The sequence below is a fragment of the Heterodontus francisci genome, chromosome 35, assembly GCF_036365525.1.
Source record: "Heterodontus francisci isolate sHetFra1 chromosome 35, sHetFra1.hap1, whole genome shotgun sequence".
In the NCBI taxonomy this organism is placed as follows: Eukaryota; Metazoa; Chordata; class Chondrichthyes; order Heterodontiformes; family Heterodontidae; genus Heterodontus; species Heterodontus francisci.
The window spans coordinates 20,048,842-20,054,442 of NC_090405.1; the positions used below are offsets into that span (position 1 = coordinate 20,048,842).

The 5,601-nt window shown below is 42.3% G+C and overlaps 1 non-coding gene across 1 annotated transcript; it reads left to right on the top strand.

The window, feature by feature from the left end:
• The first annotated feature begins 1,345 nt into the window (after window positions 1-1,345).
• Window positions 1,346-1,434, top strand: trnap-ugg (transfer RNA proline (anticodon UGG)). Its single transcript is given in 2 exon segments — window positions 1,346-1,381; window positions 1,399-1,434. It is a non-coding gene; the product is annotated as a tRNA-Pro (tRNA).
• The last annotated feature ends 4,167 nt before the right edge of the window (window positions 1,435-5,601 follow it).

Here is a 5,601-nt window from a genome sequence, read left to right on the forward strand (position 1 = left end):
GGCAAGACATATTGCGAGAGTGGTTAGCAAAGTATATGGGATCTTGGGCTTTATAAATAGAGGCATTGAGTACAAAAGCAGGGGAATTATGCTGAACCATTATAAAGCTCTGGTTTGGCCCCAATTGGAGTGTTGCGTCCAGTTCTGCTCACCACACTTTAGAAAGAATGTGCGGATCCTTGAGAAGATGCAGAGGAGATTTACCAGAATGGTTCCAGGTATGGAGGATTATAGTTTCAAGGTTAGGCTGGAAAAGCTAGGGTTGTTCTGCCTGTATCAAAGGAGATTGAGGGGAGAATTGATAGAGGTGTATAAGGCTATGACAGTTTTAGATAAGTTGGCAAGGAAAAATTGTTCCCATTAACTATTGGTACAAGGACTAGGGACACAGATTGAATGTTTTGGGCAAGAGATGCAGGGGGAATGTGCGGAAGAACCTTTTTTACACAGTGATTGGTAATGATCTGCAACTCGCTGCCCATGAGGGTGATGGAAGTGGAAACAATCGATGATTACAAAATTTGGATGGGCCCTTGACGGAAATAAATTTACAGGGCTACGGGGATCGAGCATTCGAGTGGGACTGACTGGATCGTTCCCTGGAGAGCCGCCATGGACTCAATGGGGCGAATGGCCTCCTTTTATCCCACAAATGACTCAGTGACTCAATGACTCCAGGTCACTCGCAGAGTCAAGAAAACAGAGTGATGGATTTAACACAACATTATAAGTTATGTTTGTTTTGACAAAATGCAATAATAACTCGTCTCCACTCCTCGTGTTTCGAAATCCCACACATTCACTATAATGTGAACAATTATTTCCTGTTGTGTCTCTCTCAGATTTGTAAGCTTCACTGTATTGGAGTGAGGTGACACCTACTGGCAGGAAACAAGAACTGCAATCAAGCGGCAGAAACTCCACAGTCTGTCAGGGTTAAAGAAACATTGCAATGTGAGGAAATAGTGAAGGGGTTTGATTGGGTAGATGGAGACATGATTCCACTTGTGGTGGTGTCCGAAGCAAGCGCCGGAAATGTGAAATTGTCATTCATAAAAGAAATGAGGAATTCATGAAAAATTTAATTACGTAGTGAATGGTTAGAATGTGGATAGAATAGAAAGTGGGATTGGATGGACAGAAGCAGTCTGAAAGGATGGCTGAGACAAAAGGTGAACACTCTGAAACGTTAACTGTGTTTCTCTCTCCACAGATGCTGCCAGAGCTGTTGAACATTTCCAACACTTTCTGTTATGATTTCAGCATTTACAGGATGTTGCTTTGATCTGAAAAAAAATGGATGAACAGCTTTTCCACAGGAGCTAAAAATATATGTATTGTAAGTGGCTCGTTGGTCTAGAGGTATGATTCTCGCTTTGGGTATACAATTGGTTAATATGCGAGAGATCCCGGGTTCAACTCCCGGACGAGCCCATTCTCTTTCGTGTTTTTAGTTGAAGGTCATTGATCGGTTGCAGGCGGAATTGACTTTCATGCGGAGCCTGTTTGAGGACCAGAGAACTGGATTCAAAGAGCTTGTCGACAAAATTGAAATGAACAAAATGTACAGATCACCAAGGGGGTGTATGAAGGTGGAGCAGTAACTGAGAGCTGGATACAGGAACAACACGACTAGTATCTGGTATGGAATGGAATTCTTCTGTGTTTCTGTTGTTTGGTTTGGATTAACTCATGGATTTATTGGTTTTTCACTTTTTTGATGCATTTGAAGAATCGTGGATCCTTCTTCAGGGTGTTTTCTTTCACCAGGTAGTTCTGACCTCTGATGATGTTGATCGTAATCAGCTTCAACTCACTGATAGTTTTGGAAGTGAGCAGATTTCCTTTGCTTAAGTCTACAACATGTAACTCAGACTGACATGTGGATCCATGGGAGGATTTGAAAGCTGCCCCTGCATTGGAGCATACAGTTGCATCCATCCAATAAGAGACTGAGTAGAAGTGACAGTTCAGTCAGTCGAACATGAGACTTTTAATCTCAGGGTTGTGAGTTTGAGTGCCATTCTGTTTTTCCCCTTTTTTGGGGCTTCATTAGCAGAGAGTACAAGGAGTGTGTGACATGAAATTCAACAACAGTATGAGAAAGTCTCACTTTGATTCGGGACTCCTCTCTCTGTAGCATCTCGCTGTGAAAGATTGAACTTTATCACATTTCTTTCTCAGCTCGGGGTCAGTGCGGCTCAGTGGGACTTCTGGCTGTCTCCCGCTTCACAATCCATCAGTACTGAGAAAGCAATGGGGAATATTACTCATATGTTGTGTTCTGTAACCTTTCAGAAACAATTGAATGTATGTATTTTCTTCCAAAACATTCATTCTCAGTACAGAGAAAAATAGAGCATATGATTGACTGTATCAGGAAGTGAGAAATGTTTAAAATATGTTGTGACCAGTGGAGAAATGGGATGAGAATATAGTGCCCTCTTCTGATTTCAACTGTAGAAACATTTGTTATTTGGTTCTGTAGCTTAGTTGGCTAAAACACCTGCCTATTAAATAGGAGATCCTGGGTTCAACTCCCAGCAGAGCCTTCTGTCATTATTAGCAACATGCTTCAGAAGTTCACATCTGTGTCTTGAACTCATAATTCAAGTTACATGATGAATTTCAATCACAGGAGAAAACAACGTTTGTGAAGGATGTGAGTTTGGATTGGCTGTTCCTCCTTGTCCAGAAATTCAGTCCTGATATTTCAAAGGTAATTTCTTTGATAGAAATTTGTTCACCGTTCCATTCAACCTGGAAAACAGCTTGACATTAATCTCACTGAAGGAACGTGTGACCGCGTTCTGTGTTGCAGAGTGTTTGTGTCATTATGTGTTGCTTTTAACCGAGACTGGGACATGACGCAAGTGGGAGATTAGATTTTAGATACAGCACTGAAACAGGCCCTTCGGCCCACCGAGTCTATGCCGAACATCAACCACCCATTTAGACTAATCCTACATTCCCACCAAACATCCCCACCTGTCCCTATATTTCCCCTACCACCTACCTATACTAGCGACAATTTATAATGGCCTATAACCTGCAAGTCTTTTGGCTTGTGGGAGGAAACCGGAGCACCCGGAGAAAACCCACGCAGACACAGGGAGAACTTGCAAACTCCACACAGGCAGTACCCGGAATCGAACCCGGGTTCCTGGAGCTGTGAGGCTGCGGTGCGAACCACTGCGCCACTGTGCCGCCCACAACTGGGTTTATCTGAGGTTTGGAATATTTGTCAGTCAGGAACAAGAAAAATCAAAGTAACCAAATAAGAAAACCTATGTCTCGTGGTTACTGAGAAAAGTTCAGAATATATTAAACTTTGTTCGATTCAATACAACTGTGTGAACTTTGACCTTTCCTGCCTTTTATAAACAGTATTTGAAGTGTCTCAGTAAAAATGTTCAGTGTTGATGAGAGTGGGGTCTGGGTGAGCATCTGCTGAGTGTAACAGGGTCAGGACTGGATGCAGGAAGTTCTCTGACAGTCTCTCTCTCTCTCTCTCTCTGATGGGTTGAGTTGATTTTCAACTGGCAGCTGTTGGTGTTTCGATAAATCAAGTTCCCTCCACTGATTTTTTTGGACAGACAGTGCAGTATAAGGATGTAAAGGGTTAATGCTGAAGACAGTGGGATCAACCACTCCCACTGTCAGAGTGATGATGTAACAGTCACATGAGATGAGGTTTGGGAGAAGAGAGAGCAGCACCAAGGATGCTAGCTTCGGAGGCTTGATGAGTGTGTATATAGTATTGTGTAAATTAGAAAAGAGTTCTGAGTTCTTTCAGCAGGAAATGTGTCCAGAAAATATCGAGAAACTCACAATTTTATTATTCAGGAGTCGGAACACAGATATTAACACCAAGTGACAGTTCTGGGTTCATTAACAAAAAAAAGGTCGCGAATAATATTGCTGACTGATTGAAATCCCCCAGTGAGGAGACAGTTAAACAGGTGATCTGTTGGGACATCCTTCGATCCAAGGATTCTGCAGCGTTTAATCTCCCTTTTTGGTGAAATTCTCTGTTATTTGCAACTTTTTTTAATCCAGCTTTGATGGGCGAGTGAAAAAACTGAAAAAAATTGAACAGTTCCATTCTTTCTTTTCTTCCTTCTTCCCTTCTTTCCATCAGTTTCGCTTTTCTGTCTCAGATCAATATAGTGATGAGAATCCCAATTTAATCTGTTGTTCCTGGTGTTTTATCCATTCCAATCAGAATTCAACATTCCAATCTAATCTATTTGTTATTCCACAGTGTCTCTCCATGTGTTTTATTCTGTTGCATTCTCTCACAGTCTGTTTGATGATCAATGTTACATCTCACTCTCTGTTCTGGTGAAAATCAGAAGCAGTGATATCTGTTTACACCACCCGACAAGTCGGTCTGAGGCTGTGCCTCGCTGATCATGTGGGGTTCGGAACATAGGAACAGGAGTCGGCCATTCAGCCCATCGAGTCTGCCCCGCCATTCAATATGATCATGGCTGATCATCCACTTCAATGTCCTTTTCCCCACACTTTCGTCATATTCCCTTATGTCATTTGTATTTAGAAATCTGTCAATCTCTGCTTTAAACATAGTCAATGACTGAGCTTCCACAGCCCTCTGGGGTACAGAATTCCAAAGATTTACAACCCTCTGAGGAACAACATTTCTCCTCATCTCTGTCCTAAGTGGCTTCCCCATTATTTTGAAAATGCGTCCCCTGGTTCTCGACTCCCCAACCAGGGGAAACATCTTAGCTGCATCTACCCTGACTGTCCTTTAAGTATTTTGTAGGTTTCAATGAGATCACCTCTCATTCTTCGAACCTCTAGAGAATACAGTCCCAGTTTCCCAATCTCTCTTCATAGAACAGTTCCACCATCCCAGGAACAAGTCTGATGAACCTTCGTTGAACTCCCTCCATGGCAATAATATCCTTCCTAAGGTAAGGAGACCAAAACTGTACACAGTACTACAAGTACGGTCTAACCAAGGTTCTATACAATTGAAGCAAGAATTCACTAATTCTGTACTCAAATCCTCTTGTGATAAAGGCTAACATACTATTAGCCTTTCTAATTGCTTGCTGCACCTGCATGTTAGCTGTCAGTGACTTATTGACATGGATACCAGGTCACCCTTATACTCTATACCTCAGTTAATAAAGGAAAGGATTCCATATACCTGCTGAACCACCTTATTGACCTGTACTGCTACTTCAGGGATCTGTGGACATTCACTCCAACGTTCCTCACTTCCTCTGCACCGTTCAGTGTTCTCCCATTAATTGTGTATTCCTTTGCCTTTTTTGACCTCCCAAATGCATCACCTCACACTTGTCCAATTTGAATTCCATTTACCACTTTTCTGCCCACCTGACCAGTCTATTGATATCTTCCTGCAGTGTACAGCTATCCTCCTCCCTATCAACAACACGGACAATTTCTGTGTCATCTGCAAACATCTTGATTGTGCCCTCTACATTTATGTCCATATCATTAATATATACCACAAAAAGCAGGGGACCTAGTTGTGAGCCCTGTGGAACACCACTGGAAACAGTCCTCCAGTTGCAAAAACACCCGTAACCAATTCCTTCTTGTTTC